Below are 21,842 nucleotides of genomic sequence, written 5' to 3' on the forward strand. Positions count from 1 at the left end.
GAGCGCTTTATCCACCCTAGGGGGAGTTTCCCAACGTGACCTATCCTCTGGCGAGAAAGGGAACGCCATTAGTAATTTTTTTGAAATCACCAATTTTTTATCAGGGAAAGCCCACGCTTCTTCACACACTTCATTTAATTCTTCAGATGGGGGAAAAACTATTGGTAGTTTTTTCTCCCCAAACATAACACCCTTTTTTGAGGTACCTGGGTTTATATCAGAAAGGTGTAAAACCTCTTTCATTGCCTCATGCAACGAATGGCCCTAGTGGACATTAAATTTGACTCATCGTCGTCGACACTGGTATCAGTATCCGTGTCTACATCTGTGTCTGCCATCTGAGGTAGTGGGCGTTTTAGAGCCCCTGATGGCCTTTGAATTGCCTGGGCAGGCACGAGCTGAGAAGCCGGCTGTCCCGCATTTGGCATGTCGTCAACTTTTTTATGTAAGGAGTCGACACTTGCACGTAATTCCTTCCATAAGTCCATCCACTCAGGTGTCTGCCCCGCAGGGGGTGACATCACATTTATAGGCATCTGCTCCGCCTCCACATAAGTCTCCTCATCAAACATGTCGACACAGCCGTACCGACACACCGCACACACACACAGGGAATGCTCTTAAAGGAGACAGGACCCCACAAAAGCCCCTTGGGGAGACAGGTAGAGAGTATGCCAGCACACACCAGAGCGCTATATAATGCAGGGACTAACTGAATTATGTCCCCTATAGCTGCTATAATATTTACTGCGCCTCAATTCTGTGCCCCCCCTCTCTTTTTTACCCTTTTCTGTAGTGTAGACTGCAGGGGAGAGTCAGGGAGCTTCCTTCCAGCGGAACTGTGAGGGAGAAATGGCGCCAGTGTGCTGAGGGAGATGGCTCCGCCCCTTTTTCGGCTGACTTTTCTCCCGCTTTTTTCTGTATTCTGGCAGGGGTAATTACCACATATATAGCCTCTGGGGATATATATTGTGGTTATTTTGCCAGCCAAGGTGATATTATTGCTGCTCAGGGCGCCCCCCCCCCCAGCGCCCTGCACCCTCAGTGACCAGAGTGTGAAGTGTGTATGAGGAGCAATGGCGCACAGCTGCAGTGCTGTGCGCTACCTTGGTGAAGACTGAAGTCTTCTGCCGACGATTTTCCGGACCATCTTCTTGCTTCTGGCTCTGTAAGGGGGACGGTGGCGCGGCTCCGGGAACGAACACCAAGGACGGGTCCTGCGGTCGATCCCTCTGGAGCTAATGGTGTCCAGTAGCCTAAGAAGCCCAAGCTAGCTGCAAGCAGGTAGGTTCGCTTCTTCTCCCCTTAGTCCCTCGTTGCAGTGAGCCTGTTGCCAGCAGGTCTCACTGTAAAATAAAAAACCTAATATATACTTTCTTTCTAGGAGCTCAGGAGAGCCCCTAGTGTGCATCCAGCTCGGCCGGGCACAGAAATCTAACTGAGGTCCGGAGGAGGGGCATAGAGGGAGGAGCCGGTGCACACCAGGTAGTACCAAATCTTTCTTTTAGTGTGCCCAGTCTCCTGCGGAGCCCGTCTATTCCCCATGGTCCTTACGGAGTCCCCAGCATCCACTAGGACGTCAGAGAAATAGGATTTTAATTACCTACCAGTAAATCCTTTTCTCGTAGTCCATAGGGGATACTGGGAATCCATTTAGTACCATGGTGTATAGACGGGTCCACTAGGAGCCAGGAGCACTATAGAAGTTTGACTGTGTGTGCTGTCTCCTCCCTCTATGCCCCTCCTACCAGACTCAGTCTAGGAAACTGTGCCCAAGGAGACGGACATACTTTGAGAGAAGGATATAGAAAAAGGAAAGTGGTGAGATTTCGAAACAGCACAACCATAACAAGAGGAAAGCCATGCTAACCAAAACTTGTAAGCAGGGACAGTAAAAGCTGAACCAAACTACATTACTTAATCAAGTAACACTACAGGAAAAACGAAGCACTGGGCAGGCGCCCAGTATCCGCTTTGAACTACGATAAAAGGATTTACCGGTAGGTAATTAAAATCCTATTTTCTCTTACGCCCTACGGGATACTGGGAATACATTTAGTACCATGGGGAAGTACCAAAGCTCCCAAACTGGGTGGGACAGTGCTGAGGTTCCTGCAGAACCGACTGACTAAACTGAAGGTTCTCAGAGGCCAAGATATCGAACTTGTAAAACTTGGCAAACGTGTTCGAACCCGACCAAGTAGCTGCTCGGCAGAACTGTAAAGCCGAGACACCCCAGGCAGCCGCCCAAGAGGAACCCACTGACCTAGAAGAGTTGAAGAATGGTAAAAAACAGCGCTAACCATGTGCTAATTAATAAATGCTGTGTGTAAGTTTAATCAATATACAATGAATAAAACATTAAAAATCAGATAAAAAAATAAGAATTTAATCACCGGTAATTCTATTTCTCGTAGTCCGTAGTGGATGCTGGGGACTCCGTAAGGACCATGGGGAATAGACGGGCTCCGCAGGAGACTGGGCACTCTAAAGAAAAGATTAGGTACTATCTGGTGTGAACTGGCTCCTCCCTCTATGCCCCTCCTCCAGACCTCAGTTAGGGAAACTGTGCCCGGAAGAGCGGACACTACAAGGAAAGGATTTTGGAATCCAGGGTGAGACTCATACCAGCCACACCAATCACACCGTACAACTTGTAATAACCATACCCAGTTAACAGTATGAACAACAACTGAGCCTCATGTAACGGATGGCTCAAACAATAACCCTTTATTAAGCAATAACTATATACACGTATTGCAGAAGAAGTCCGCACTTGGGACGGGCGCCCAGCATCCACTACGGACTACGAGAAATAGAATTACCGGTGAGTAAATTCTTATTTTCTCTGACGTCCTAGTGGATGCTGGGGACTCCGTAAGGACCATGGGGATTATACCAAAGCTCCAGAACGGGCGGGAGAGTGCGGATGACTCTGCAGCACCGAATGAGCAAACACAAGGTCCTCCTCAGCCAGGGTATCAAACTTGTAGAACTTAGCAAATGTGTTTGAACCCGACCAAGTAGCAGCTCGGCAAAGCTGTAACGCCGAGACCCCTCGGGCAGCCGCCCAAGAAGAGCCCACCTTCCTTGTGGAATGGGCTTTCACTGACTTTGGATGCGGCAATCCAGCCGCAGAGTGAGCCAGCTGAATCGTGCTACAGATCCAGCGAGCAACAGTCTGCTTCGAAGCAGGAGCACCCAGCTTGTTGGGTGCATACAGAATAAACAGCGAGTCAGTCTTCCTGACTCCAGCCGTCCTGGAAACATATATTTTCAAAGCCCGGACTACGTCCAGCAACTTGGAGTCTTCCAAGTCCCGAGTAGCTGCAGGCACCACAATAGGTTGATTCAAATGGAATGATGAAACCACCTTTGGGAGAAATTGTGGACGAGTCCGCAATTCTGCCCTGTCCATATGGAAGATCAGATAGGGGCTTTTACATGACAAAGCCACCAATTCTGACACCCGCCTAGCCGATGCTAAGGCCAACAACATGACCACTTTCCACGTGAGATACTTTAGATCCACGGTCTTAAGTGGCTCAAACCAGTGGGATTTCAGGAAATCCAACACAACGTTAAGATCCCAAGGCGCCACTGATTGCACAAAAGGGGGCTGAATATGCAGCACTCCCTTTACAAACGTCTGAACTTCAGGCAGTGAAGCCAGTTCTTTCTGAAAGAAAATGGATAGGGCCGAAATCTGGACCTTTATGGACCCTAATTTTAGGCCCATAGTCACACCTGACTGTAGGAAGTGCAGAAATCGACCCAGCTGGAATTCCTCTGTAGGGGCCTTCCTGGCCTCACACCAAGCAACATATTTTCGCCATATACGGTGATAATGCTTTGCTGTCACATCCTTCCTAGCTCTAATCAGCGTAGGAATCACTTCATCCGGGATGCCCTTTTCCATTAGGATCCGGCGTTCAACCGCCATGCCGTCAAACGCAGCCGCGGTAAGTCTTGGAACAGACAGGGCCCCTGTTGCAATAGGTCCTGTCTGAGAGGCAGAGGCCATGGGTCCTCTGTGACCATCTCTTATAGTTCTGGGTACCAGGTCCTTCTTGGCCAGTCCGGAACGATGAGTATTGTTCTCACTCCTCTTTTTCTTACTATTCTCAGTACCTTGGGTATGAGAGGAAGAGGAGGAAACACATATACCGACTGGAACACCCACGGTGTCACTAGCGCGTCCACAGCTATCGCCTGAGGGTCCCTTGACCTGGCGCAATATCTTTTTAGCTTTTTGTTGAGGCGGGACGCCATCATGTCCACCTGTGGGAGTTCCCATCGATTTGCAATCTGTGTGAAGACTTCTTGATGAAGTCCCCACTCTCCCGGGTGGAGGTCGTGTCTGCTGAGGAAGTCTGTTTCCCAGTTGTCCACTCCCAGAATGAACACTGCTGACAGTGCTTGCACGTGATTCTCTGCCCAACGAAGAATCTTTGTGGCTTCCGCCATTGCCACCCTGCTTCTTGTGCCGCCCTGGTGGTTTACATGGGCGACTGCCGTGATGTTGTCTGATTGAATCAGCACTGGTTGGTCTCGAAGCAGGGGCTCCGCTTGACTCAGGGCGTTGTATATGGCCCTTAATTCCAGTATATTTATGTGCAGACAAGTCTCCTGACTTGACCACAGGCCTTGGAAGTTTCTTCCCTGAGTGACTGCCCCCCATCCGCGGAGGCTTGCATCTGTGGTCACAGGACCCAGTCCTGTATACCGAACCTGCAGCCCTGGAGAAGGTGAGCACTATGCAGCCACCACAGAAGAGACACCCTGGCCCTCGGGGACAGGGTGATCAGGCGATGCATCTGAAGATGCGATCCGGACCACTTGTCCAACAGATCCCACTGAAAAATCCTGGCATGGAACCTGCCGAAGGGAATGGCTTCGTATGACGCCACCATCTTTCCCAGGACTCGCGTGCAGTGATGCACCGACACCTGTTTTGGTTTCAGGAGGTCCCTGACCAGAGTCACTAACTCCTGAGCCTTTCGCTCCGGGAGAAACACCTTCCTCTGTTCTGTGTCCAGAATCATACCCAGGAAGGGCAGACGGGTCGTAGGAATCAGCTGCGACTTTGGAATGTTCAGAATCCAGCCGTGCTGCTGCAACACTTCCCGAGAGTGTGCTACGCTGATCAACAATTACTCCCCGGACCTCGCCTTTATAAGGAGATCGTCCAAGTACGGGATAACTGTAACTCCTTGCTTCCGAAGGAGTACCATCATTTCCGCCATTACCTTGGTAAATGCTCTCGGTGCCGTGGACAGACCAAACGGCAACGTCTGGAATTGGTAATGACAGTCTTGTACCACAAACCTGAGGTACTCTTGTGAGGTGGATAAATGGGGACATGCAAGTACGCATCCTTGATGTCCAGAGACACCATAAAATCCCCCTCTTCCAGGCTTGCAATGACCGCCCTGAGCGATTCCATTTTGAACTTGAATCTCTTGAGATAAATGTTCAGGGATTTTAAAGTCAGAATGGGTCTTACCGAACCGTCCGGCTTCGGTACCACAAACATATTGGAATAGTAACCCCTTCCTTGTTGAAGGAGAGGAACCTTTACTATCACCTGCTGGAGGTATAGCTTGTGAATTGCCGCCAGTACTACCTCCCTTTCCATGGGGGAAGCTGGCAAGGCCGATTTTAGGTAACGGTGAGGGGGCATCACCTCGAATTCCAGCTTGTATCCCTGAGATACAATTTGTATAACCCAAGGATCCACCCGTGAGCGAACCCACTGGTTGCTGAAATTTCGGAGACGCGCCCCCACCGCTCCTGGCTCCGCCTGTGGAGCCCCAGCGTCATGCGGTGGACTTAGTGAAAGCCGGGGAGGACTTTTGTTCCTGGAAACTGGCTGCATGGTGCAGCTTCTTTCCTCTACCCCTGCCTCTGGCAAGAAAAGATGCTCCTCTGACCTTCTTGCCTCTCTGCGAACGAAAGGACTGCATTTAATAATACGGTGCTTTCTTGGTCTGTGAGGAAACCTGAGGCACGAAAGTAGACTTTCCAGCTGTCGCTGTGGATACTAGGTCCGAGAGACCGTCCCCAAACAATTCCTCACCCTTATAAGGCAAAACCTCCATGTGTTTTTTTTAGAGTCGGCATCCCCTGTCCATTGCAGAGTCCATAAGACCCTCCTGGCAGAAATGGACATTGCATTAATTCTAGAACCTAGCAGGCAAATGTCCCTCTGGGCCTCCCGCATATATAAGACGGCGTCTTTTATATGGCCCAGGGTTAGCAAGACAGTGTCCCTATCCAGGGCATCCATGTCCTCTGACAGAGTATCTGTCCAAGCTGCTACAGCGCTACACATCCAGGCTGAAGCAATAGCTGGTCTCAGTAGAGTACCAGAGTGTGTATACAATGACTTCAAGATAGCTTCCTGCTTCCTATCCGCAGGCTCCTTTAGGGCGGCCGTATCCTGAGACGGCAGGGCCACCTTCTTAGATAAGCGTGTCTACCCTAGGGGAGGATTCCCAATGTAACCTATCCGTTGGCGGGAAAGGGTACGCCAGCAGTAATCTTTTGGGAATCACCACTTTCTTATCAGGGGAGCTCCACGCTTATTCACATAACTCATTTAATTCATGTGACGGGGGAAAAGTCACTGCCTGCTTTTTCTCCCCAAACATCTGTACCCTCTTGTCAGGGACAGGGTTAACCTCTGAAATATGTAATACATCTTTCATTGCAATAATCATAAAGCGGATGGCCTTGGTCATTTTTGGCTGTAATTGTGCCTCATCATCGTCGACGCTGGAGTCGGACTCCGTGTCGGCATCCGTGTCAACCATCTGAGATAGTGGGCGTTTATGAGACCCTGAGGGCCTCTGAGTCGCCTGGGCTGGCCCGGGTTGAGAGCCCGGCTGTCCCCCGGCTGCAACATCATCAAACCTTTTATGTAATGAGTTAACATTAACACCACATTTATCTGCACTTGCTACGCCTCCACGTAACCCTCCTCATCAAACATGTCGACACAGCCGTACCGACACACAGCACACACACAGGGAGTGCTCTGACTGAGGACAGGACCCCACAAAGGCTTTTGGGGAGACAGAGAGAGAGTATGCCAGCACACACCACAGCGCTATATAACCCAGGGATACACACTAAAAAAGGTGATTACCCAATAGCTGCCAGTAATATAACTTTTGCGCCTAAATTTATGTGCCCCCCCTCTCTTTTTACCCTTCTTGTATCAGGATACTGCAGGGGAGAGCCTGGGGAGTGTCCTTCCAGCGGAGCTGTGAAGAAAAAATGGCGCTGGTGTGCTGAGGAAGAAGGCCCCGCCCCCTAAGCGGCGGGATTCCCCCCCCCAGCGCCATGCACCCTACAGTGACCGGAGTGTGTGGTGCGCTGTGGGAGCAATGGCGCACAGCTGCGGTGCTGTGCGCTACCTTAAAGAAGACAGGAGTCTTCAGCCGCCGATTTCGCCGTCTTCAAGCTTCTGTTCTTCTGGCTCTGCGAGGGGGACGGCGGCGCGGCTCCGGGAACGGACGATCGAGGACAGCCGCCTGTGTTCGAACCCTCTGGAGCTAATGGTGTCCAGTAGCCTAAGAAGCGCAACCTAGCTGTGAACAGGTACGTTTGCTTCTCTCCCCTCGGTCCCACGTAGCAGTGAGTCTGTTGCCAGCAGAAGCTCACTGAAAATAAAAAACCTAACAAATACTTTCTTTAACTAGGAGCTTTAACATGTGATAACAACCCAGTTAACAGTATGATAATTAACAGAGCATCAGGTCATGCCCGATGCAACAAAATTTAACCCTTATTGAAGCAATAACTATATACAAGCATTGCAGAAGAAGTCCGCACTTGGGACGGACTACGAGAAATAGATTTACCGGTAAGTAAAATCTTATTTTCTCTAACGTCCTAGTGGATGCTGGGGACTCCGTAAGGACCATGGGGATTATACCAAAGCTCCCAAACGGGCGGGAGAGTGCGGATGACTCTGCAGCACCGATTGAGCAAACAAGAGGTCCTCCTCAGCCAGAGTATCAAACTTGTAGAACTTTGCAAAAGTGTTTGAACCTGACCAAGTAGCCGCTCGGCATAGCTGTAATGCCGAGACCCCTCGGGCAGCTGCCCAAGAAGAGCCCACCTTCCTAGTGGAAAGGGCCTTAACCGATTTAGGTAACGGCAATCCAGCCACAGAATGAGCCTGTTGAATCGTGTTACAGATCCAGCGAGCAATAGTTTGCTTTGAAGCAGGAGCACCAATCTTGTTGGATGCATACAGGACAAACAGTGACTCTGTTTTCCTAACCCTAGCCGTTCTGGCCATATAAATTTTCAAAGCCCTGACCACATTAAGAAACTCGAAATGCTCCAAGTCACGTGTAGCCACAGGCACCACAATAGGTTGATTCATATGAAAAGATGGCACCACTTTAGGCAGAAATTGTGGACGAATCCGCAATTCCGCTCTATCCATATGGAAAACCAGATAGGGGCTTTTATGTGACAAAGCCACTAATTCTGACACACACCTAGCCGAAGCCAAGGCTAACAACATGACCACCTTCCACGTGAGATATTTTAACTCCACCGTTTTAAGTGGTTCACACCAGTGTGACTTTAGGAAACTTAACACCACGTTAAGATCCCAGGGTGCCACCGGAGGCACAAAAGGAGGCTGAATATGTAGTACTCCTTTTACAAATGTCTGGACTTCTGGTAGAGAAGCCAACTCCTATTGAAAGAAAATGTTTAGCGGTCACGTCCTAACTAGCCTTTATCAGCGTACGAATGACCTCATCCGGAATGCCTTTATCTGCTAGGATCCGGCGTTCAACCGCCATGCCGTCAAACAAAGCCGCGGTAAGTCTTGTAACAGACAGGGCCCCTGTTGCAACAGGTCCTGTCTTAGAGGAAGAGGCCACGGTTCTTCTGTGAGCATTTCTTGCAGATCTGGATACCAAGTCCTTCGTGGCCAATCTGGAACAATGAGAATTGTTCTCACTCCTCTTTTTCTTATTATCCTCAGCACCTTGGGTATGAGAGGAAGAGGAGGAAATACATAGACCGACTGGAACACCCACGGTGTCACCAGGGCATCTACAGCTACTGCCTGCGGGTCTCTTGACCTGGCGCAATACCTCTGTAGCTTTTTGTTGAGGCGGGATGCCATCATGTCCACCTGTGGCAGTTCCCACCGACTTGTAATCTGTGCGAAGACTTCGTGATGAAGTCCCCACTCTCCCGGGTGGAGGTCGTGTCTGCTGAGGAAGTCTGCTTCCCAGTTGTCCACTCCCGGAATGAACACTGCTGACAGTGCGCTTACATGATTCTCCGCCCAGCGAAGAATTCTGTTGGCTTCCGCCATCGCCACTCTGCTCCTTGTGCCGCCTTGGCGGTTTACGTGAGCCACTGCGGTGACGTTGTCTGACTGGATCAGAACCGGTTGGTCGCGAAGCAAGGTCTCCACTTGACACGGGGCGTTGTATATGGCCCTTAGTTCCAGGATGTTGATGTGAAGGCAAGTCTCTTAACTTGACCACAGACCTTGGAAATTTCTTCCGTGTTTGACTGCTCCCCAACCTCGGAGGCTTGCATCCGTGGTCACCAGGACCCAGTCCTGAATGCCGAATCTGCGGCCTTCGAGAAGGTGAGAACTCTGCAGCCACCATAGCAGTGACACCCTTGCCCTGGGGGACAAGGTGATTAACCGATGCATCTGAAGATGTGACCCGGACCACTTTGGAAAGTCCACACATGGAACCTGCCGAAGGGAATGGCCTCGTATTATGCCACCATCTTTCCCAGGACTCGAGTGCAGTGATGCACCGACACCTGTTTTGGTTTCAATACATTCCTGACCAGGGTCATGAGTTCCTGGGCTTTTCTATCGGGAGATAAACCCTTTTCTGGTCTGTGTCTAGAATCATGCCCAAGAAAGGCAGACGAGTCGTAGGAACCAACTGTGACTTTGGAATATTGAGAATCCAGCCGTGTTGCCGTAACACTTCCAGTGAAAGTGATACGCTATTCAGCAATTGTTCTCTTGACCTCGCTTTTATGCGGAGATCGCCCAAGTACGGGATAATTGTGACACCTTGCTTCCGCAGGAGCACCTTCATTTCCGCCATTACCTTGGTGAATATTCTCGGTGCCGTGGAGAGACCAAACGGCAACGTCTGAAATTGGTAATGACAATCCTGTACCGCAAATCTCAGGTACGCCTGGTGAGGTGGATAAATGGGGACATGAAGGTATGCATCCTGTATGTCCAGAGACACCAAAAAATTCCCCCCCTTCCAGGCTTGCAATGACCGCTCTTAGCGATTCCATCTTGAACTTGAACCTTTTGAGGTATAGGTTCAGGGATTTTAATTCAATATGGGTCTGACCGAACCGTCCGGTTTCGGGACTACAAACATGGTCGAATAATAACCCCTTCCTTGTTGAAGGAGGGGAACCTTGACCACCACCTGTTGAAGATACAATTTTTGAATTGCTTTTAACACTATTTCCCTCTCTTGGGGGCAAGCTGGTAGAGCCAATTTGAAATATCGGTGAGGGGGCATCTCCTCGAATTCCAGGCTGTATCCCTGAGACACAATTTCTATTGCCCAGGGATCCACCTGGGAGTGAACCCACATGTGGCTGAAACTTCGAAGACGTGCCCCCACTGGGCCCAGCTCCTCCATTGGAGCCCCAGCGTCATGCGGTGGATTTCATAGAGGCCGGGGAGGACTTCTGTTCTTGGGAACTAGCTGTGTTGTGCAGCTTCTTTCCTCTGCCTCTACCTCTGGTAAGAAAGGACGCTCCTCGTACTTTCTTGTTATTCTGCGACCGAAAGGACTGCATTTGAGAATGTCGTGCTTTCTTAGGCTGTGAGGGAATATAAGGCAAAAGATCAAAATTACCAGCTATAGCTGAGGAGACCAGGGGGGTAATTCCAAGTTGATCGCAGCAAGAAATTTTTTAGCAGTTGGGCAAAACCATGTGCACTGCAGGGGAGGCAGATATAACATGTGCAGAGAGAGTTAGATTTGGGTGGGTAATTTTGTTTATGTGCAGGGTAAATACTGGCTGCTTTATTTTTACACTGCAATTTAGATTGCAGATTGAACTCACCACACCCAAATCTAACTCTCTCTGCACATGTTATATCTGCCCCCCCCCCCCCCCCCCCCCCTGTAGTGCACATGGTTTTGCCCAACTGCTAAAAAATTTCCTGCTGCGATCAACTTGGAATTACCCCCCAGGTCCGAGAGCCCTTCTCCACACAATTCCTCAGCCTTGTAAGGAAAACCTTCCATACCACTCACACATACATTTGCTCCATCTCCTCCATAGGAGAGCCTTTTACCTCAGACATGTCGACACACACGTACCGACACACCACACACTCAGGGAATGCTCATCTGAAGATAATTCCCCCACAAGGCCCTTTGGAGAGACAGAGAGAGAGTATGCCAGCACACACCCAGCGCTATATGACCCAGGAAAAAACACAGCAATTTAATGTTTACCCAGTAGCGCTGTTATTATCTGCGCCGAATTATGTGCCCCCCCTCTTCTTGATAACCCTCTCTTCTACCGTGGTATAAGCAGGGGAGAGTCCGGGGAGCTTCCTCTCAGCGGTGCTGTGGGGGAAAAAATGGCGCTGGTGAGTGCTGAGGGAGAAGCCCCGCCCCCTCGACGGCAGGCTTCTGTCCCGCTAAGTGTTAAATTGGCGGGGGCTCATGCATATATACAGTGTCCAGCTGTATATATGCTCCTTTTGCCAAATAAGAGGTTTATATTGCTGCCCAGGGCGCCCCTCCCTGCGCCCTGCACCCTTACAGTGACCGGAGTATGTGAGGTGTGTGGGAGCAATGGCGCACAGCTGCAGTGCTGTGCGTTACCTCAGTGAAGATCATGAAGTCTTCTGCCGTCTGTGAAGTCTTCTTTACTTTTCATACTCACCCGGCTTCTATCTTCCGGCTCTGCGAGGGGGACGGCGGCATGGCTCCGTGACGGACGGCGAGGGTGAGATCCTGCGTACCAATCCCTCTGGAGCTAATGGTGTCCAGTAGCCTAAGAAGCAGGACCTAGCTTCAGAGAGTAGGGCTGCTTCTCTCCCCTCAGTCCCTCGATGCAGGGAGTCTGTTGCCAGCAGGACTCCCTGAAAATAAAAATAAGATTTTACTCACCGGTAAATCTATTTCTCGTAGTCCGTAGTGGATGCTGGGACTCCGTAAGGACCATGGGGAATAGCGGCTCCGCAGGAGACTGGGCACAACTAAAGCTTTAGGACTACCTGGTGTGCACTGGCTCCTCCCACTATGACCCTCCTCCAGACCTCAGTTAGGATACTGTGCCCGGAAGAGCTGACACAATAAGGAAGGATTTTGAATCCCGGGTAAGACTCATACCAGCCACACCAATCACACCGTATAACTCGTGATACTATACCCAGTTAACAGTATGAAATATAACTGAGCCTCTCAACAGATGGCTCAACAATAACCCTTTAGTTAAGCAATAACTATAAACAAGTATTGCAGACAATCCGCACTTGGGATGGGCGCCCAGCATCCACTACGGACTACGAGAAATAGATTTACCGGTGAGTAAAATCTTATTTTCTCTGACGTCCTAAGTGGATGCTGGGACTCCGCAAGGACCATGGGGATTATACCAAAGCTCCCAAACGGGCGGGAGAGTGCGGATGACTCTGCAGCACCGAATGAGCAAACTCTAGGTCCTCCTCAGCCAGGGTATCAAACTTGTAGACTGTTGCAAAAATGTTTGAACCCGACCAAGTAACAGCTCGGCAAGTTGTAAAGCCGAGACCCCTCGGGCAGCCGCCCAAGAAGAGCCCACTTTCCTCGTGGAATGGGCTTTTACAGATTTAGGGTGCGGCAGTCCAGCCGCAGCATGTGCAAGTTGAATCGTTCTACAGATCCAGCGAGCAATAGTCTGCTTAGAAGCAGGAGCACCCAGCTTGTTGGGTGCATACAGGATAAATAGCGAGTCAGTTTTCCTGACTCCAGCCGTCCTGGAAACATATACTTTTCAGGGCCCTGACTACGTCCAGTAACTTGGAATCCTCCAAGTCCCAAGTAGCCGCAGGCACCACAATAGGTTGGTTCACATGAAAAACTGATACCACCTTAGGAAGGAATTGGGAACGAGTCCTCAATTCCGCCTTATCCATATAAAATACAGATAAGGGCTTTTGTATGACAAAGCCGCCAAATCTGATACACGCCTGGCCGACGCCAAGGCCCACAGCATGACCACTTTCCACGTGAGGCATTGTAGCTCCACGGATTTAAGTGGCTCAACCCAATGAGATCCCACGGTGCCACTTGAGGCACAAACGGGGGCTGACTATGCAGCACTCCCTTAACAAAAGTCTGAACTTCAGGCAGTGAAGCCAGTTCTATTTTGGAAGAAAATCGATAGAGCCGAAATCTGGACCTTCATGGAACCCAATTTTAGGCCCATAGTCACCTCGGACTGTAGGAAGTGCAGAAATCGACCTAGCTGAAATATCTCCTTTGGGGCCTTCCTGGCCTCACAGCACGCAACATATTTCCGCCATATGCGGTGATAATGGTTTGCGTTCACTTCTGTACTAGCTTTAAATAGCGTAGGGATAACTTCCTCCGGAATGCCCTTTTCCTTCAGGAACCGGCGTTCAACCGCCATGCCGTCAAACGCAGCCGCGGTACGTCTTGGAACAGACAGGCCCCCTGCTGCAGCAGGTCCTGTCTGAGCGGCAGAGGCCATGGGTCCTCTGAGATCATTTCTTGGAGTTCTGGGTACCAAGCTCTTCTTGGCCAACCCGGAACAATGAGTATAGTTCTTACTCCTCTCCTTCTTATTATTCTCATTACCCTGGGTAAGAGAGGCAGAGAAGGGAACACATACACCGACTGGTACATCCACGGTGTTACCAGAGCGTCCACAGCTATCGCCTGAGGGTCCCTTGACCTGGCGCAATATCTTTGTAACTGTTTGTTGAGGCGGGACGCCATCATGTCCACCTGTGGCCTTTCCCAACGGTGTACAATCATTTGGAAGACTTCTGGATGAAGTCCCCACTCTCCCGGGTGGAGGTCGTGTCTTCTGAGAAAGTCTGCTTCTCAGCTGTCCACTCCGGGAATGAACACTGCTGACAGTGCTAACACATGATTTTCCGCCCATCGGAGAATCCTTGTGGCTTCTGCCATCGCCATCCTGCTTCTTGTGCCGCCCTGTCGGTTTACATGAGCGACCGCCGTGATGTTGTCTAACTGGATCAGCACCGGACGGTGTTGAAGCAGGGATCTAGCCTGACTTAGGGCATTGTAAATGGCCCTTAGTTCCAGAATATTTATGTGTAGGGAAGTCTCCTGACTTTTCCATAGCCTTGGAAGTTTCTTCCCTGTGTGACTGCCACCCAGCCTTGAAGGCTGGCATCCGTGGTCACCAGGACCCAGTCCTGTATGCCGAATCTGCGGCCCCCTAGAAGATGAGCACTCTGCAGCCACCACAACAGCGACACCCTGGCCCTTGGAGACAGGGTTATCCGCCGATGCATCTGAAGATGCGACCCGGACCACTTGTCCAACAGATCCCACTGGAAGATCCTTGCATGGGACCTGGCGAATGGAATTTCTTCGTAAGAAGCTACCATCTTTCCCAGGGCTCGCGTGCATTGATGCACCAACACCTGTATTTGTATTAGGAGGTCTCTGTCTAGAGACGACAACTCCTTGGACTTCTCCTCCGGGAGAAACCCTTTTTATCCTGTTCTGTGTCCAGAACCATACCCAGGAACAGTAGACGCGTCGTAGGAACCAGCTGCGACTTTGGAATATTCAGAATCCAGCCGTGCTGTTGTAGCACTTCCCGAGATAGTGCTACTTCGACGAACAACTGCTCCCTGGACCTCGCCTTTATAAGGAGATCGTCCAAGTACGGGATAATTATTTCGGCCATTACCTTGGTAAATACCTCGGTGCCGGGGACAGACCAACGGCAACGTCTGGAATTTGTAATGACAATCCTGTACCACAATTTTGAGGTACTCCTGGTGAAGAGGGTAAATAGGGACATGCAGGTAAGCATCCTTGATGTCCAGTGATACCATGAAATTCTCCAGGCTTGCAATAATCGCCCTGAGCGATTCCATTTTGAACTTGAACCTTCGTATATAAGTGTTCAAGGATTTCAATTTTAGAATGGGTCTCACCGAACCGTCTGGTTTCGGTACCACAACATTTTGGAATAGTAACCCCGGCCTTGTTGAAAGAGGGGTACCTTGATTTCACCTGCTGGAAGTACAGCTTGTGAATTGCCGCCAGTACTACCTTTCTCCGAGGGCAGCAGGCAAGGCTGATGTGAGGTAACGGCGAGGGGGAGTCGCCTCGAACTCCAGCCTGTATCCCTGTGATACTACTTGCAGAACCTAGGGATCCACCTGTGGGCAAGCCCACTGGTCCATGAAGTACCCGAGACGTGCCCCCACCGCACCTGTCTCCACCTGTGGAGCCCCAGCGTCATGCGGTGGACTCAGAGGAAGCGGGGGAAGAGTTTTGATCCTGGGAACTGGCTGTCTGGTGCATCTTTTTCCTTCTTCCCTTGACTCTGTGCAGAAAGGAAGCGCCTTTGACCCGCTTGCTTTTCTGAAGCCGAAAGGACTGTACCTGGAAATACGGTGCTTTCTTAGGCTGTGAGGAAACCTGAGGTAAAAAAATTTCTTCCCAGCTGTTGCTGTGGATACGAGGTCCCAGAGACCATCCCCAAACAATTCCTCACCCTTATAAGGCAGAATCTCCATGTGCCTTTTAAAGGCAGCATCACCTGTCCACTGCCGGGTTTCTAATACCCTCCTGGCAGAATGGACATTGCATTAATTCTGGATGCCAGCCGGCAAATATCCCTCTATGCATCCTTCATATATAAGACGACGTCTTTAATATGCTCTATGTTAGCAAAATATTATCCCTGTCTAGGGTATTAATATTATCTGACAGGGTATCAGACCACGCTGCAGCAGTACTCTTTATGCTGAGGCAATTGCAGGTCTCAGTATAGAACCTGAGTGTGTATATACAGACTTCAGGATAGCCTCCTGCTTTTTATCAGCAGGCTCCTTCAAGGTGGCCGTATCCTAAGACGGCAGTGCCACCTTTTTTGACAAACGTGTGAGCGCCTTATACACCCTAGGGGATATCTCCCAACGTGACCTATCCTCTGGCGGGAAAGGGTACGCCATCAGTAACTTTTTAGAAATTACCAGTTTCTTATTGGGGGAACCCACGCTTCTTTACACACTTCATTCACTCATCTGATGGGGGAACAAAACACTGGCTGCTTTTTCTCCCAAAAAATAAAACCCCTTTTATGTGGTACTTGGGTTCATATCAGAAATGTGTAACACATTTTTCATTGCCGAGATCATGTAACGGATGTTCCTAGTGGATTGTGTATATATCTCAACCTCGTTGACACTGGAGTCAGACTCCGTGTCGACATCTGTGTCTGCCATCTGAGGTAACGGGCGTTTTTTTGAGCCCCTGATGGCCTTTGAGACGCCTGGGCAGGCGCGGGCTGAGAAGCCGGCTGTCCCACAGCTGCTACGTCATCCAGCCTTTTATGTAAGGAGTTGACATTGTCGGTTAATACCTTCCACCTATCCATCCACTCTGGTGTCGGCCCCACAGGGGGCGACATCCCATTTATCGGCCTCTGCTCCGCCTCCACGTAACCTTCCTCATCCAACATGTCGACACAGCCGTACCGACACACCGCACACACACAGGGAATGCTCTGACTGAGGACAGGACCCCACAAAGTCCTTTGGGGGGACAGAGAGAGAGTATGCCAGCACACACCAGAGCGCTATATAATGCAGGGATTAACACTATAACTGAGTGATTTTTCCCCCAATAGCTGCTTGTATACATATATTGCGCCTAAATTTAGTGCCCCCCCTCTCTTTTTAACCCTTTGAGCCTGAAAACTACAGGGGAGAGCCTGGGGAGCTGTCTTCCAGCTGCACTGTGAAGAGAAAATGGCGCCAGTGTGCTGAGGGAGATAGCCCCGCCCCTTTTTCGGCTGACTTTTCTCCCGCTTTTTTATGGATTCTGGCAGGAGTAATTTATCACATATATAGCCCTGGGACTATATATTGTGATGATTTGCCAGCCAAGGTGTTTATATTGCTGCTAAGGGCACCCCCCCCCCTGCACCCATCAGTGACCGGAGTGTGAGGTGTGCATGAGGAGCAATGGCGCACAGCTGCAGTGCTGTGCGCTACCTTGTTGAAGACAGAAGTCTTCTGCCGCCGATTTTCCGGAACACTTCTTGCTTCTGGCTCTGTGAGGGGGCCGGCGGCGCGGCTCCGGGAACGAACACCAAGGTCGGGTCCTGCGGTCGATCCCTCTGGAGCTAATGGTGTCCAGTAGCCTAAGAAGCCCAAACTACCACCTGTTAGGTAGGTTCGCTTCTTCTCCCCTTAGTCCCTCGCTGCAGTGAGTCTGTTGCCAGCAGATCTCACTGTAAAATAAAAAACCTAAATATACTTTCTTTCTAGGAGCTCAGGAGAGCCCCTAGTGTGCATCCAGCTCAGCCGGGCACAAGATTCTAACTGAGGTCTGGAGGAGGGTCATAGTGGGAGGAGCCAGTGCACACCAGGTAGTCCTAAAGCTTTCTTTAGTTGTGCCCAGTCTCCTGCGGAGCCGCTATTCCCCATGGTCCTTACGGAGTCCCAGCATCCACTTAGGACGTCAGAGAAAAAAAAACTAACAAAATACTTTCTCTCAGCAAGCTCAGGAGAGCTCACAGAAAAGCACCCAGCTCGTCTGGGCACAGTATCAAACTGCGGTCTGGAGGAGAGGCATAGAGGGAGGAGCCAGTGCACACCAGGAACTAAATTCTTTCTTAAAGTGCCCGTCTATCCCCATGGTCCTTACGGAGTCCCCAGCATCCACTAGGACGTTAGAGAAATTGTGGAAATCATTCCCCTAATGCAGTCCAGTCATACTGGTTCTGCCCCACTAGCCTGGGAAGGGATACTACACTGAGTACACACTAGTGAACCCCCTGGAGAAGAGGAACACTGTGCCTTGCATGAAACACACTCTTTGCCTGACATACTGTAACAGTTACAACACACACACAGGAATAGGTTAAATGCACAATGAGCCCTTCCAGTGAGACACAGAGAGAGTATGGAACCAGCACATGGCGCCTTTATCGCTAATGCCAAGCTTAGTCGGGTCACAGACTAAGTACCTAGATTAAGGACTTAGTACACTAATAATCGCTCTTCCCCTGCTATGACCCCCTGGTACCGCTGAAGTAATCTGGAGTCTCTCCGGAGGAGCTGCGCATCTCTGTCAGTCAGCATCTGTGTTAGCTGCAATAGGGGAAATGGCGCTTGTGAGCTGCTGGATCCGCTCATAGTGAAGCCCCGCCCCTTCAATGGCACGCAGCCTTCCCGCTCTTCTTTATACTGGCTGTATGTGTCTATGTGCATAAAATGGAGTACACCTCCTTTTATGGCTTTGTTGCCAGTCTGGGTACTGTGTCCGCTGTTCAGCGTCTGTGTCTGCACACAGTCGAGAGACGCAGTCCGCCCCATTTAGAGGCCATACGTCTCCGTACCCTCGTGCTGCCATAACCCGCTAATCGGTACGCCGGCTTAGTACTCACCATTCTTCTGGCTCTGTTAGGGGTGGCAGTGTGCTGCGGAATGTACGCTCGCCCTGGTGGGGCTTGTGAATAGTTCCCTCAGGAGCTAGCGTCCTGTCAGCGGGGAACAGGACCATAAACCCTGGGAGATGTTGGGCCATCACCACCACCACCCCACCCCCAAGTCCCATGAAGCAAGCAGGCTGGTGCCATCCAATCCTACGGCTCCTCTGGACACATTTCTTAAACTGAGTCTGGTATGAGGGGCATAGAGGGAGGAGCCAGCACACACAGTCAAACTTCTATAGTGCCCATGGCTCCTAGGGGACCTGTCTATACCCCCATGATACTACATGGATTCCCACTTCCCAGTATCCCCTAGCACATAAGAGAAATATTATATAATAGAAACTGACCAAAATAAATTCCCAAAACCATGATCTACAAATCTAAAATAAAAATGGCTGTATATTGTAGTTCTTTACAAGCATACAAACAATTAATGTACAACGTTTTATGAATGGAATGGTTATAGGCAACATTACAGCATGCACAAACATATAACAAATATCTGCCTGACCTCAGAAAGCTGCAATCACTTACTTGACACTTTCATTCTAAAACCACAATCAGCACTGTTAGTAACCCGACAAATATGAGAAACCATTATCACACAGCACAATGACTAGAAGTGACGCGTCGTGTACATGTTGATGACGTCAGTATGGCATCGACAAGTCATGTGACAGCTGCAGTCACATGATACAGAATTCTGTTTACCAGCTGCGTGCGAATTCAGCAGTGGTGGAAAATCAAATGCTGTCTTGTGAAGTGACTTGTTGGGAGCGGAAAAGCGGCACATGTTACTAGGCGATCAAAAATAAAGGAAAACATAGGGAGGGAGTTCTCTCTCACTGAGCAGACTGTGCTGTGTTGATGCTCTGCGTTAACGTGTGACATGATCTACGTACGCACTACCGACAGAGACTGGGGTCCACCGTAGCAAAACCCCGGAAACGACGTGTGATGTGGATGTGACATGTAGCCCCGCCCCTTTTCTTGACAGGACAGTGAGCGGCCACGGTTCTTTACAATGCTAATGCTGCTGTGGGAACTTTGACATACCCTCCAACTGTACCTTTTTAATAGGTACAGTAGCGGATCTTGCCACGGGCAAGCAGGACTTTTGCCCGAGGCGCCGCCTTCCGGAGGGCGCTGGCGCCGTCCGGAGGGCGCCGCACCGTGGCAAGATCCGCCACTGCTGCCCGCTGTGTCCCCCGTCCGCCTCCGCTGCCCGCTGCTGTCCCCGTCCGCCTCCTGTGGAGGGAACTAGACGTATGCGTCTAGTTTCCCTTCGTGGAGAGTAACTTTGCTGAGCGGTGCGCGATGACGTCATCGCGCACCGCACAGCAAAGGTCCTCTCCACGAAGGGAACTAGACGCATAGCGTCTAGTTTCCCTTCGTGGAGAGGACCTTTTGCTGTGCGGTGCGCGATGACGTCATCGCGCACCGCTCAGCATTCAAGCGGCGCTAGCAATGTACAGGGGGCGTAACTGACCACGCCCCCCTGTATTAGGACACGCCCCTTTTCCTTCCCGGGGCGCAGAGGAAAGTATAGGAAAGGGGGCGTGGCCACCCAACACCCCCCCCCCCCCCCTTTACCCGAGACCACGCCCCTTTTCCGGATTTGTACTGATTTTTCTCTGTAAAATGTTGGAGGGTATGCTATGATACCTGGTGAACTCCCAACTATCCTACATGTGGGTATGGGTCGACACAACTTGGGTCGACAGTCATTAGGTCGACCACTGAAGGTCGACTTGGGCATTAGGTCAACAGGTGAAAAGGTCGTCATGAGTTTTTGTACTTTTTTTAATACCGTTTTCTTTGTAAAGTGACGGGGAACCCCAATTAGTGCTCCGCTGCCACTGCACTCGGCACAGGTTACCGTTCCCAATTGTAGTCCACGTGGATCGTAAAGTATGGAAAAGTCCAAAAATGTAAAAAAAAATGTAAAAACTCATGTCGACTTAGTACGCGTCGACATAATGCCCATGTCGACCTAATGCCTATGTTGGCCTTCAGTGGTCGACCTAATGACTGTCGACCTAACGACCGTATCCCCTATATGATTCATCCCTCAGTTATGAGCTTTTCCTTTCATTTTGCTGCTGGCTAAGGGAGGAAGTGTAACAAAACACAGGGCGATCGGGCACAGGTGGTGTAGGATATGATAACTTATATATAGAGAAAAATACAAAATTGGACAGTGAGTAACCCTTGTTAGTGGGAAGGAAAAAGCATATATTCCAATTTTTGCTATAGTATTCTGTCCTAGTTGGTGGTGCGCCCAGAGCCAGGAAGTACACAGACTTACAATGGGAGGAAAAAGAAGGCTCTTGTGTGGGCGCACTCTTACAAAGAAGTTGATACAATGTGTAAATTAGAAAATGCTTAAAACATAACTTTTATTGATAATATTAAACCAAAATTACTCATCCCTGAGAACCGTGAAAAAAATAAGAATTTACTTACCGATAATTCTATTTCTCGTAGTCCGTAGTGGATGCTGGGGACTCCGTAAGGACCATGGGGAACAGCGGCTCCGCAGGAGACTGGGCACAAAAGTAAAGCTTTAGAACTACCTGGTGTGCACTGGCTCCTCCCCCTATGACCCTCCTCCAAGCCTCAGTTAGGATACTGTGCCCGGACGAGCGTACACAATAAGGAAGGATTTTGAATCCCGGGTAAGACTCATACCAGCCACACCAATCACACCGTACAACTCGTGATCTAAACCCAGTTAACAGCATGATAACAGAGGAGCCTCTAGAAAAGATGGCTCACTACAGCAATAACCCGATTTTTTGGTAACAATAACTATGTACCAGTATTGCAGACAATCCGCACTTGGGATGGGCGCCCAGCAACCACTACGGACTACGAGAAATAGAATTATCGGTAAGTAAATTCTTATTTTCTCTAACGTCCTAAGTGGATGCTGGGGACTCCGTAAGGACCATGGGGATTATACCAAAGCTCCCAAACGGGCGGGAGAGTGCGGATGACTCTGCAGCACCAAATGAGAGAACTCCAGGTCCTCCTCAGCCAGGGTATCAATTTTGTAGAATTTTACAAACGTATTTGCTCCTGACCAAGTAGCTGCTCGGCAAAGTTGTAAAGCCGAGACCCCTCGG

General features: G+C 50.1%; 1 protein-coding gene across 1 annotated transcript in view; it reads right to left on the bottom strand.

The window, feature by feature from the left end:
- The window catches only part of FOXRED2 (FAD dependent oxidoreductase domain containing 2), an 804,453-nt gene extending 784,819 nt beyond the window's left edge, over positions 1-19,634 (bottom strand). The window contains exon 1 of the mRNA XM_063940315.1: positions 19,249-19,634. The gene's annotated coding sequence lies outside the window, so the exon portion shown is untranslated. The remainder of the gene's footprint in view (positions 1-19,248) is intronic.
- Between the last annotated feature and the right edge of the window lie 2,208 nt (positions 19,635-21,842).

The sequence above is a fragment of the Pseudophryne corroboree genome, chromosome 9 (genome assembly GCF_028390025.1).
Source record: "Pseudophryne corroboree isolate aPseCor3 chromosome 9, aPseCor3.hap2, whole genome shotgun sequence".
NCBI lineage: Eukaryota > Metazoa > Chordata > Amphibia > Anura > Myobatrachidae > Pseudophryne > Pseudophryne corroboree.